The following is a 13,632-nucleotide window of genomic DNA, read 5'->3' on the forward strand; positions in this document are numbered from 1 at the left end:
CGTCCAAAGCATAGGACGGGGATGAAGTAGAGATGGGTGAGTGGTCAGAGAAACCTGCCCTTCCCTTCCAGAGTATAGAGACACCCCTGCAGTGCGTCTTCCCTTCCAGGGACTGCAGGTACCAGTCTTGGCATCTGAGTGTGGCCTCATGATCATACTTGTCACTAAGATGGGGGCAGAGGGACACAGACCATTTCCAAGCCTCGGCTCTGAAAAACAAGCATGCTTGCTCCGTGCCTTCTTCCCTGGATACAGAAAATACCCAGGTCCTAGGGCATGGTAGAGCCCCGAGAAGATGGGGTCCCTCCACAACCATCTCTCCCAGTGCCCAATGCTCACCCAACATTGTTACATCATCAAGAAATAAGCATCTAATTTGTACACCCATGTTTATAGCAGCATGAATCGCAAAAGATGGAAACAAGTGGCTGTTGAGGCATAAGAAAATGTGGTTCATACGTTATCCAGCCTTAAAAAGGAAGGAAACTGGGACGCCTGGGTGGCTCAGTTGGTTGGGCGGCTGCCTTCAGCTCAGGTCATGATCCCAGAGTCCTGGGATCGAGTCCCACATCGGGCTCCTTGCTCAGCAGGGAGCCTGCTTCTCCTTCTGCCTCTGCCTGCCTCTCTGTCTGCCTGTGCTCACTCTCGCTCTCTCTCTCTCTCTCTCTGACAAATAAATAAATAAAATCTTTAAAAAAAAAAAAAAGGAAGGAAACTGCGACACACAGTGCAGTCTGGTTGAACCTTGAGGGTGTGATGCGAAGTGAAATAAGACAGAAAGACAAAGGCTGTATGACTCCACGAGGTGCCTAGAGGAGTCAAGTTTATGGAGAAGCAAGGAGAGGGGTGATTTCCAGGGGCTAGGAGCAAGGTGGGGAGGGAGGGTTTCATGAGTCTGGAGATTGAGTTTTTCAAGATGCAAGAACTTCTGGAGACAGATTGTGATGATTGCACAACAATGTGAACTAAAAGGTGGTTAAAACAGTAAATTTTATGCTCTATCTATTTTATCACACTTAAAAATTTTCTAAGTAAGAAAGCAAATAATATGATGTGCCATGATAATGCATATCGCTGATATAGAATGTATATTGGTGGTCTGAATGCTTATGTCCCTCAGAACTCATGGTGAGATATAACCCCCCAAAGTGATACCAGGATATCAATATTAGGATATTAAGAGATGGGGACCTTTGGGAGGTGATTAGGTCACAAGGGCGGAGCCCTCATGAACAGGATTGATTCCCTTATAGAAGGGACTCCAGAGAAATCTCTAGCCTTTCCACCCAGGAGGGTGCAGGGAGAGGCCGACTCTGAGCCAGGAAAGGGCCTTCACCGGAAGGTGATGGTGCTGGCACCTTGATCTTGGACTTCCCAGCCTCCAGAACTGTGAACAATACATTTCTGATGTTCATAAGCTCCCCAGCCTCAGTATTTATCACAGACTAAATCACATGAGTTTCTTTCTTCTGGAAGGTTCCTCTACCATAACTAGTGCGGGGTTTCCAGATGTCGGGCAGTGAACACAATGGCCGTGCTCCCCTTCAGGGACGCCTCAGCGCCTGGATGGAATTGAAAGCCACGGGACTGAATAAGATGGTGCAGGAGGGGAGAGAGGGAGAGAGAGAATGGAGCGCGCCTGTCGAGAAGGAAGCAGACAGCGGCTATCTGACCCGAGCCAGGCCAATCTGTGCCCTTCCTTGGGAGTTTTCACTCTGGGATGGAGAAGCTTTGCTTCTTCTCCACCCTGTGGAGGAAGCCAGTTTGCAGGAGGAGAAAATGTCCTCCTCTGAGAGATGAGAGGTGGGGACTGAGCACAGGTGTCCCCAGCATCCCCTGGCCCCCCTGAGGTTTGGTCATTGGGCTCTCACTTCCACGAAGTGAGTCCCTCCCAACTCCTTCCAGGAAATCCCCATTTTGGCCACCTACGTTCGTGTCACTGTGACCAAAGCATGGTGCACCCACAAACCTCATTCGGGGTCAATGTGAGTGAACAAGGATGGGCTGGGTGAAGTGGCAGGTGAGCCCCCAGCACTGCTGTGCTCACAGAGATGTAGGGGTCCCGGGGCCCAAGCCCCAGGTGCCAGCCCCTTCGTGTCCCCCCTGATGAAACCTCCCTGACCACTGAGCGGCCAGAACAGCTGCAGGGTGGACAGAGACTTTGCAGCTGCTGTGCCATCACTGAGAAGTGTCCCGAGTCAGGGAGAAGGACACACGCACCCAGATCATTGTGATAATGAGCAACCTGAGCAACCGGCTGGAGTCTTCATCCTGGGCCGGGCGCAGGGCTGTGCTCTTTGTTCTAGGCTTCCTCACCATCTCACCCCCCTGAGATCCTGCAGACCTGTCCTCAAGGTGTGAGCCTCCAGCCTGCCACGCCGCATGCCAATCCCCGGGACCCTGTGAGAAATGCAGAGTCCCACCCCCCTCCCTGCACCCGCCGAGTCAGAATGGGCACTTTAACCCCGTGCATAAGCGAGTATGGCCCACGAGAAAGTTTGCAAAGACTTAGCGTCAAACAAACTACAGGACGCCCAGTCAAATTTGAATTCCAGGGAAACAATGAGTTATTTTTTAGGATGAAAATGTGCCGATATTTACCCACAAAAAAATTATTTGTGGGGTTTTTTTTAAGATTTTATTTATTTATTTGAGAGAGAGACAGTGAGAGAGAGCATGAGTGAGGAGAAGGTCAGAGAGAGAAGCAGACTCCCCGCGGAGCTGGGAGCCCGACGCGGGACTCGATCCCGGGACTCCAGGATCATGACCCGAGCTGAAGGCAGTCGTCCAACCAACTGAGCCACCCAGGCGTCCCTGTGGGTTTTTTTTTAAGATTTTATTTATTTATTTGACAGAGAGAGAGAGAGAGATCACAAGTAGACAGAGAGGCAGGCAGAAAGAGAGGAGGAAGCAGGCTCCCGGCTGAGCAGAGAGCCTGATGCGGGGCTCGATCCCAGGACCCTGAGATCATGACCTGAGCCAAAGGCAGAGGCTTAACCCACTGAGCCACCCAGGTGCCCCTTATTTGTGGTTTAATACAAATGGAACTGTGTGTCGTGTATTCTTATTTGCTGTATCTGGCAACCCTGCATAGAGGCCCAGTGGGCGCTTTTAGGACACCAGACACCCTCCCTGCTGGGGGCTTCCCCAGATTTCCACACTTCCTCCTTGCATCTCAGGCGCAGGGTTGGGTGGGGGGGGTGCATGGGACCGAGGGGGACAGTTCCACCCCTGGGCTTTAGGAAGTGAGAGGAACGCCTGCCGTAGGTCCAAGCTAATCAAAGCAGAATCACGTCCTGTGGCCTCTGTCTCTGGGTAGGATGTAACCCCATTCGTGCCGGCGCGATAAAGAGGTGTTTTCAGTGGGGTGTGGACAAGTAAGTTTGTCCTGGCTCTCTTCCCAGAGGGCAGAATACAGGATGCGATGCTTGGGGTGGGGGGAAGTCATTTTGCCACCGTGAGGGTGGCTGAGACATCGAAGCAGAGAAATGTTCACCTGTAGCCTGGAAGGCTGACCTATCGTCTTCATAGACCCGATAAAGATCAGATACGTGCTCGCTGCTGCATTCTTAATGGGTCTCATGACCGTCCGCACATCTCACCCACAGTTAATACCGAACTGAATGGTAAGCACCAGAGAAACCTGGTGAAAGTAGTTTCACAAGTAGGAATTCGAACGAGACATCTACAATCACATCCTCCCCGCACACCCCCTCCTCCTGGAGCACCAGCTTCCTGCAGCCAACGCGCTGCGCTTTCTGCTCGCGGTCTTGTCCCTGTACTGCCATAAAAACAGCTTTTTGTGCCAAGATCATCTCACGAATTTCTTCTTGACCATTAGCTTGTGGCCCGAGGTCAAGGGATAGCAGTCTGAGGACAGATCCACACCACGGGCAGAAGAAAAGATGCATTTATTAATTTATTTCGGGGGGGGCACGTGCGCAAGCATGGGGGCATGGGGAAGGGGGCAGAGGGAGAAGCAGCTCCCCACTGAGCAGAGAGCCCAATGCGGGTCTTGATCCCAGGACCCTGGGATCATGACCTGAGCCTCAAGGGCAGATGCTTAACCAACTGATTGACCCAGACGTTCCCTTCCCCCACCCCAGCGCCTCATCTTTAAGTCTTTAAATCTTTAAGTCCCTTTAAATCAAAGGGACTCTGGAGCTGGTCCCTTTTTCAGGACTTCCCAGCCAGCTGATAAACCCTTCCTTAAACTTAAGCAAGTTGGAACCAGGCCTTCAGGACTGGTAACTGAATGCATCTCAACGACTACGGATAGAAACTCTCGCTGCTTCTATTTCACACAGGAGAAAACTGGTGACAGGGGAGGGGAGCACGTGTGCCCCAGGCCAGCCTGCTGCCTGACTACGTCTAGTTTGGTCCGACATCCAAGGCCACACTGGTAGTCATTTCCCTCTTTGCCCAGTTTGGGGCAGCTCTGTGCTCATGGGGCTGCTCAAGACTTTCATGCGTTCAAAGACGTTCATCTTCACACTCACCATGGTGCTGGAAGGGGGCAGGAGATGCTCAGCCCCAGAGAAGCTGAGACGTCAAATAGTATGGTCAAGAGGGTGACAAATGGGAACAGGGATCTGAGAGCCGCTACAGAGCCCTCCCCCACTCCTAGGCCTCTGCCCCAGGCTCTGTCCTACCCTCCCAGCCTCTGCCTCTCCCCAGACCTGCTGAGCTGGGACTGGCTTTACACTGTGCTTTATTTCCGAGTACTTTTGACACCCAGAGAGGAAAAAGATTACCAAAAACAAAACAAAACACACACACCAAAACCAACCAACCAACCAACCAAAAAAACAAAATAAGAACACAAAGACCCCTGTAAAGCCAAAAAAGCTTTTAATGAACTTGATTTAAATATACGCAATGACTTTATTGTTTAATAAGAAACACATATTCTGACTCCCTGGGTTTCATCCATTTCAAGTAAAACCTGCTGGAAGAGTACATTAACAAGAGGGGTGAGTGGTTGTCGGTGTGAACAAACCGTGGAACCTGCTCACTTTCCTCCTCCAGCAGCGAATTGTTCTCAGAGCCAGAAAAGCTCATCATAAATGCCAAGTGGGTGTGAGGTTCTGAGAAACACTCCCCGTTGCTGCAGGACTCGTGTTTTCAACAACGGGTATTTACCGTGGGCAGTTTTTCCTTGTGTTATCGCAGGACATCAGATGTTTCGAGTGGCTGGTCCCACGTCTGGGGCCAGAGGAGGGCAGGACCCAGTCTCAGTGAACTCGAGGGGCACTGCCCCCGACTCAGGATGCCCCCGCCCTGGTCCTCAGCCTTCCTCCTTGAGGATGTCCAACGTGGAGGAGAGACATCAAACCTCGGCAGGCGTCTGTAGCATGGCACAAAACGGCACACGAGGTCTCAGGATCCCCGGGCAAGGGGCACTGGGGAAAGGCCACATCACACAGCGACCTGTATTCCATATTTATACAAGAAAATTATTTTCTTATTTATTTATGTATTTACTTATTTATTTTTAATTTTTTTTTAAAGATCTTATTTATTTGTCAGAGAGAGAAAGTGAGCGAGCACACAGCAGGGGGCGAAGCCGGCAAAGGGGGAAGCAGTCTCCCCGCTGAGCAAGGAGTCCCATGCAGGACTCAGTCCCAGAACCCTGGGATCATGACATGAGCTGATGGCACACGCCCAACCGACGGAGCCACCCAGGGGTCCCAAGAGTGTTATTTTCAAGCTTGGTTGGAATTCTTTCTTGAAAAATGAAACTAAAAATTATTTTCCAAAAAAAAAAGAAAAGAAAATTGATCATTATATATGGATCCCATACCAGAGAATTGGCCTTCTTGCTAAGAGTGGTTAGTGCTTGTGCGAAACCAACTTTGCTGACACCCTGATCTTGGGTTTCTGGCCAAACTGGGAGGGAATAACTGTGCTGTTGAAGCCCTGAGGTCTGGGATGGCGCCCGCGGACTCACACACCACGACCGCAGAAATCACGAACAGCCCCGGTGCACGAGTGACCCCGGTCCTTTATCACGCTTCCTCAGCCCCTGGCCACCCTGTGCTGCACTCACCTTCCAGCCCTCTTGAGGTGCCCTGGGACCAGTACTCCAGAACCTTCCATCAGCCTGACTTTGACAGCAGGTGTTCTGGTTCCAACTCTTAGCCCAACGCATCTCACTGACTTCACCCCCAGAACCCTCCAACTCTAGCCTCCTGAGACAAGACATGGGGGATGAAAGCTGAGAGAACCGCCCACAGCTGTGGCCTCGGAGAGGCTGCGTTTGCTCTGGGCAGATGTGTGGAAACAGAGCTGGGCAGAACTTCCAGGGAATTCTCTGGGTTTGCAGGTGAGGTCTGCTTGGCTCCCTTGGGCTGGCGGCCTGCTCACCATCTGCCTGTGCAGGCTCTCCCGGCCAGTGGAAGATCTGCCACCTGGGCCACGCAAGGGCCACAGGGCGGAAGAGCGGGCTTGCCGCACCCGCTGCTGGTTGTGCCTCTCTCAGTCTGTCTCCTAGGGCAGCCTCAATTGTCCCAGCTGTAAAATGGGCTGATGCTTTGATCTGCTCTGCAGCTCCAGAGAGAGAGCATAGGGCGGAATAACATAATAGGCAGTGTGTGCCCCTCATTAAGCAATTCATTCATAATTTAACTGTTCATTCCTGAGGGTTTCCTGGGGCCTGGCGAAGGTGACTCACACTCACAATCCAGCCCCCAGGAGCTGGGGTGCAGACTGGCTGGCTGGCTCCGTACTCACTCATCCATCACCCGTTTATCCAATAAACATCACCTGAGCCTCCAGGTGCCGGGGGCTGGACACCAAGCATGAACCGAATCCCCTCCCCACCCTGGAGGATCTCCCTGCTTTAAAGCACTGTACAAAAGAGAAAACGTTAATTATTATTTTGAGTAATAATTATAGCGGTGCTACAAAGGAGCCCAGGAGCTTTGGTAGGATAAGGGCCAGATTTGCTGCCAAAAGAATTTTTGCCCTCAGGCCTGGGAAGTAAGGTTAAGAACCACTTTCCTTAGGGACGCCTGGGTGGCTCAGTGGGTTAAGCCTCTGCCTTGGGCTCATGATCTCAAGGTCCTGGGTCGAGCCCCGCATCCGGCTCTCTACTCAGCGGGGAGTCCACTTCTCCTCTCTCTGCCCTGTCTCTCTGCCTACTTGTGATCTCTCTGTCCAATAAATAAATAAATAAATAAATCTTAAAAAAAAAAAAAAAAAAAAGAACCACTTTCCTTCAATCCTTATTCACTCACCCAGGCAGGCCCCAAGCTGGGAGCTTTGACGACTGGGTCTCTGTGATTGAGGTGCTCGCCAGATGATGAGCAGGGCAGATACAAAAAAATAGTCCAAGCGCAAGATGGAGAGGAGAAGAGGTACTGTGGAAGCTCAGATGAGGAGCTTCATCCAGATTTATTGGGGTGGGAGTTATCCAGGAAGGCTTCCTGGAGGAGGCAGCATCTAAATGGATTGCTGAGGAATGTATGTTACCAGGTGAAAAAGTGGAAGAAGGACATCCAGGGAGTCATTCCTTCTTTCCATTCCTCACCAGTATTTATGGTGCACTCAGGCACTGAAGGAACAGCGCTGTGTGCTGACACTACATGGGTCATCGAGGTGGTGTGACATGAATGGCTACTTAATCTGTGAGGCCCAGTGCAGGATGAAGATGCAGAGCCCCACGTTTAAAAGGGCTTGGGGGCGCCTGGGTGGCTCAGTCAGTTAAGTGTGGGACTCTTGATTTCATCTCAGGGTCTTAAGACCAAGACCCGCACTGGGCTCTGAGTTCAGCAGAGTCTGCTTGAGATTTTCAGTCTCCCTCTACCCCTCCCCCTGCTCACACATACATTCTCTCTGAAATAGTAAATAACTAAATAGAATTTAATTTTTTGAGATTTTATTCATTCATTTGGCAGAGAGAGAGTACAGGCAGGGGGACAGCAAGGATCAGCGGGAGCCTGAGGAGGAGCTAATTCCAGGACCCCGAGACCACGACCTGAGCAGAAAGCAGATGCCTAACTGCCTGAGCCACCCAGGCAACCCTAAATAAATAAAATCTAAAAAAAAAGAAAAAAAAAAAAAAAGAGGTGACCTGTACACATGAATTACGCAAGACATGAGTAGACGACGTTCTGTGGGAAAGTAATCTGTTTTTATTATATGGAGCAGGAGACGTGGGGGCTGGGCTTGCATTTATCAGTTACGTTAACTGTAAGTGAAGTTTAAAAAAAAAAATAGGTGTTTATCAACTCCTTCCTCTCCACCCCGCAGAATGTAAGGGCTTTGCATATTATCACCCATGCAGCTGCACAAGGACCCTGTGAGGGGTGCCTATTCCCACCTGCTGCCTCAGGAGGGCTTGTTAAAACAAAGTGCGGGGCCCACCCCCGCGTTTCTGAATGGGTGGGTCTGAGGTGGGGGCCCAGAGTTTGCATTTCCAAGCAGCCCCCAGGCGATGCTGTGTGGCTGGTCTAGGACCTGACTCAGAACCCTCGGGCCACTGTGGTGGGGCACCACGATCATGCCTGAAGGAACGGGGTACTGCGGTGAAGCTGAGGTGAACCTGCTCCCTACAAGGGGCTGGCCTCTGGGAGAAGTTGCTGCATCCCGCCCTCCATCTCCCTGCCAGGCCCATGCCCTGGCCCGGGCCCACTCGGGCCGCAGTCCTTCTGAGGCCACCTCTTCTGATGTGCACCAAGGCACCACATAAACTAGAGGAATGCCGGATCTTGCAGGCCAGGGTCCAGAGTCTGCACTGAAGAGCTTTAAGCAAGGGTGACATGTTCCTGTAAGATTTAAGAGCCCTGTGATGGATGGAAAACCAGAATGTGATATCCATATACCTAACGAATTTTTAACCAGTCTTAAAAAGGAAGGTAATTCGGACACGCACGTCACAGGTGAACGCAGAGGACATCGTGCTACATCAGTCAGCCCGTCCCAAGAAGACATACAGCCTAATGCCACCCATACGGGGTACCGGGGGTTGGGGAAGAGGGTGGGAGGGAGAACGGGGCAGACTTTCAGATCTGCGAGAGGGAGTTCTGGAGATGCCGTGAGCGGGAACGGATCAGCGGTGCTCCTGGAGCAGAAAGGAGGCCGGAGGGCTGGAACTCACGAAGGAGAGGAACGAGGGGCAGACCGGTGAGCCCGGCGGGAAGCTCGCATTCGGCCACCGACCACAGGTAAACCTGGGGGAAGTCACCGTCCGTTCAAGCAACGGGAGGTGGGACGACGTCCAGCGCTGCGCCCGGCCCACGCGGCTTGTGGGAGCTTCGACCCATCTCCTCGCGTTTCCTCCCGCCCTACCGTTTCCGAGATGGGGAAACTGAGGCAGGGCCCTGTCCGACGGGGGCCCGCCAACGACGTGTGGCCGGCAGCACCCTCTCGCGATTCACGCAGGAGCGGACCCCGAGGCCAGACGCCGTGCGCCGGGCTCCCGCCGGGGAAGCCAAACCAGGGCGCCCAGGTCGGCCCCAGCCAGGCGCGACCCGCTGCGCGCCGGACTCGGACCTTGGCAGCGCCGCCCGGGCAGACCCGTTCTCAAGGAGACGCACCCCGCAGGCCTAGGGGCGCCGAACTCTGGCGAGGCCCCTCCTCCTCGCCTGCCCGCCGCGACGACCCGGGGATTTCATTTCCCGAGCACCCGCCGGCGTCCAACCTCCACCTGTTCCGGGACAGCGCCGCCATGACCTCTCCTCTTACCCACCTCGGCCTCCCCGTCGGCACGTCTGCGCATGCCCGCGCGCGAGCCAATGGGGTGGGGGGGGAAAACCCTGCAGCCATTCTGGGAAATGTAGTTCCAAGCCTGGCGCGCTGAGAGGCCCTGTTTGCTTGGGCTAGTAGGCCGCGGGCCGTCCTCGACACCCCTTGGAAAGTGTAGTTCAGAGCTATCTGGAGACGGGCGCGCGAAGTTCGTCACGGCGAGCTGCTAAAGGGACGCGTCCTTTTGCCGCGATGCTTCCTGGGAAGTGTAGTTCCGGGTGAGGCCGGTGGGGGGCGGGGGGGAACGGAAGGCTAGGTGTCTGAGTGTTGGGGGGAAGGGGACGGATGAGTTTGGCGCAAAGCCTGCCGGGGTATGGAGTCCCGGTGAGCTTTGTGCGCATGTGCGACGAGTGAGGGGGCTTGGGGGGCCTCGTCTGGGAGAGTGAGGTGAGCGAGGGGGGCAGGGAGGGTTAGGGGGGCGGTTGGATGCGCTTTGGGGAGAGGGGAGCTGGAGACTGGAGGACCGAGGGGTGGAGGAGCGGGGGGAGGGGAGAAGAGGGGGGCCGAGCGAAGCTGGAGGTGGGCGGGGGGGATGGGAGCGGGAACGGGAGGGGGAGGGGCCGGGGGAGGGTCGGGAAGTGGGAGGGGGCTGCGGCCCCGAGGGGTGGGGAACGCCGGCGGGAGTGGAGAAGCGGGGTCGGAGTGCAGGGGAGGGCCCCGGAGGGGGAGGGGTGGGGTGCGGCGGAGGGCCCCGGAGGGGGAGGGGCGGAGTTCGGGGCGTCGGAGGCTCAGGCCGCCCGCCGCGCTCCTCTCTCCGGGTGTTGGGCGCCCGCGTCGGGGCCGGGTGCGCGGGAGGCGGTTGGCCTGCGGCTGGCCGGGGCTCAGGCTGGGGTCGCCTGCGGGAGTTGCCCCCGGCCGGCCCCCGTCACCCTGCGGGCCCCCTCCTCCGAGGCTGGCGAGGTGCGGGTGCCGGCGCCTGGGGCTCCCTGTGCTCGAGCCCTTGCTGGCGCGGCCGCTGCGCTCCGCATCTGTTTTCCTCGCCCCTCGCCCTCACGCGGCGACGCTCGCACCTGTCGGGTTTTCCGGCCCATTTTACAGCCCGGGCGATGGGGACCCCGTGTGTAACAGGTGCTCGTGTACCGTGTGCGAGCACGGACCGCTGGGCGGCTGCAGAGGGGGGCTTGCCCCAGAGCCCTTGCGCCCCGAGTATGTCCCGTGGGCCCGTGGCTCTCAGCGCCGGGGCTGGGGGCCCGTATTCTGTTTCTCTGGGGAGACACGGCGATATCTGGAAACCTGTGTGGCGGTCACAGCTGGGGTTTGGGGAAACGGCCGCTGGCTTCGGGAATGCTGACAGACCTTTCGCGTGGCATGGGACGGCGGCCACATCACAGAAGCATCCGGCCCCACGTGGGACTGGTGCTGAGGTTTGGAAACCCTGCATTGGACAGTCAAGTCTTCCCTGAGCGCTTACTGGATCTTGGGCTACTTCTCGGTCACGACCCTGGCAGCCCCATGCGGGGAAGGAGCTGTTATCAGTCCTGGTTTCCAGGTGGAGAAATTCAGTCCACAGAGGGCAAGTCACGGGTCCAGGGCACGCACTGGATAAATGTCCGAGCTGGAAACGGAAGCAGCCTAGGCCCGCAGCCCACCTCTTAACCCTTTAGTTAACCCAGCGCGCTGTGCAGAGGTGCTGGGTGCGACCAGCATGGGCTCTGGGGTCCCACAGTTCCAGGTTTGAATCCTGCCTCTGAGTGATCCTGTTGCCTTCTGGTCGTGGTGCCCAACCTGCAGGGCTGTTGGGGTGCTTGGGTGGGGCATTGGGAGGCGGAGCCTGCTCAGCAGCTGTCTCCTGAGGCTTCCAGGGTAGCGCACAGCACTCTGGCCGGACTGCAGTGGAGGGTGAGGATTGGTTCACCTGGTGGAACGACCTTCCTTCCTGCTTCCTGGGTGATGACCCCAGGACCCAGAGAAAGGTCCAGCTGGCCCTGCTCTCCACTCACTGTGGACAGTGGCTAACCTGTGAGCCCCCTCCCCCCAAGACTGCAGGACCCTTCAGCGTGATGCCTGAGCCCTGGCTCTCTCAGGTCAGGTTCCAGTCCAATCCGGGGGGATCTGTCTCATAGCAAGCGGGTTTCTCTGTGTCTTTGGAGACTCAGCTCTGGCCTGGGTCTTCTGGGAAGCTTTCCCTGCCACCCCAGGCTCACCAGCCCTTGAATGGAGGGATGGGAGGGCGGGAGGTGATGTTGCAGACTGGCTGTGGACCAGGCAGACAGGGCTGTGAGTTTAGGCTCTGTGACTTACTAGCTGAGTGACTTTAGGCAAGATGTCTTCATCTTCTCTATTGGCAAAATGGGGGCAATAATACTAAAATCCCATAGGACTGATCATCCCATAAATTTTCTTTGAGTGCCAGCCAGCACGCTGGGTTCTATGAATGTGGTCTCTTGCTCTCCGGAAGCGTCAGTTCTTATGAAGGAAGACAGCACACAAAGAAAATCCTTGTTTTGTTAAACACTAAAGGAAATTAGTAAAGGTGACAGGATAGTAACTGCAGGGTAGGGTGTGTGGATGCTGTGTTAATCTACGGCTTGAGGAGGCTCTCTGAGTAGGGGAAATTGCATGGAGGCATCAAAAAAGAGGAGGAGCCAGCTGAGTAAAGGCGGGGGGAAGAGCAGGTACAAAGGCCCTGGGGTAGGACTAGCGTTGAGTCTGAGAATATAATCCAGGAGCTGGTGTGGCAGGAGTAGAGAGAGACAGGGGTAGAACAGTGAGAGATAAGAAAGGTAGGCAGATGGGAGACCTTCTGTAGCAAGGAAGCAGCCAGAGGGTTTTGAGTGGGGAAGTGACATAATGTGATTTGTGTTGAGGGAAAAAAAACCGCTTCTGATTCTTGTGGGGTGATTTGCATCTAGGGTGGCAGGCTCAGGAGCAGGGAGATGATGTGGGAGGGTGTGGTGGCTGGCCCAACAGTGAGATGACGTCCATGGTCAGTGCGTAATACTTAAGAGCCAGGGCTTTGGACTTGGGCTATCCCGGGGACTTTTCAGCCCAGCCACGCAGAGCCTGTGTCCCAGAGCCGAGGATTCCTGTCTCGACCTCCTTTGCTGCAAAATGTGGTTGGCCATAGAAGTTTCTCGTATCATGAGGAAAGTCGTTCAAACGCAGACTTTCTCTTGACTCTCACTAGTCAGAGCCCTTGTCTGCCTCCTGCCTTGGGTCACGAGAACTGTTCTGTAGTCCTGATCAGGAGAAGCTGCTGCAGCAACGAGGCCCCGAAACACAGTGGCTCAAGCCCAGTAGAAAAACTGGTTTCCTGACAGTGCAGGGTGTTCCGGCGTGGGTCAGTGCCGATACCCACGGGGCCACCCAGGGTCCCTTCTGTGTTGGTCTCCCACCATCCGGAGTTGGCAGACTGTTTCTGGAAGAGCCAGACAGTAGGTAGCTTTAGCCACGTGGCAGCTCTGCAGTTCTTCAGTCTGTGCCACACGCCCGCAGCTCTGTCTTCCGAGCTCAGAAGCAGCCAGGGACGGTGCCCCAGCAAGTAGGCATGGCCGTGTACCAATAAAACTTTATTTAAAAAAAAAAAGGCAGGTGCTTGGATGGCTCAGTCAGTTAAGGGTCTCCCTTTGGCTCAGGTTGTGACCCCGGGGTCCTGGGATAGAGCCCCACTTCTGGCTCCCTGCTCAGCGGAGCCTGCTTCTTCCTCCCCCTCGCTTCCTGCTTTCTCACTCGCTGCCTCTCTCGCGCGAATAAATCAATAAGAAATCTTCTAAAATTTTTGAAAAAGGAAAGAGGCAACTGGCTGGCCCACTTGGTAGAGCACGCGACTCTTGATCTTGGGGTTGTAGGTTCAAGCCCCACAACCAAAAGATAAAATCTTAAAAAAAAAAAGGAAGATGGGCTGCAGGCCTGATCTGGCCCACAGGTGGCTATTTGCTGACCCAG

Source organism: Enhydra lutris, unplaced genomic scaffold (assembly GCF_002288905.1).
Source record: "Enhydra lutris kenyoni isolate GAN:26980312 unplaced genomic scaffold, ASM228890v2 scaffoldscaffold111, whole genome shotgun sequence".
Classification (NCBI taxonomy): domain Eukaryota; kingdom Metazoa; phylum Chordata; class Mammalia; order Carnivora; family Mustelidae; genus Enhydra; species Enhydra lutris.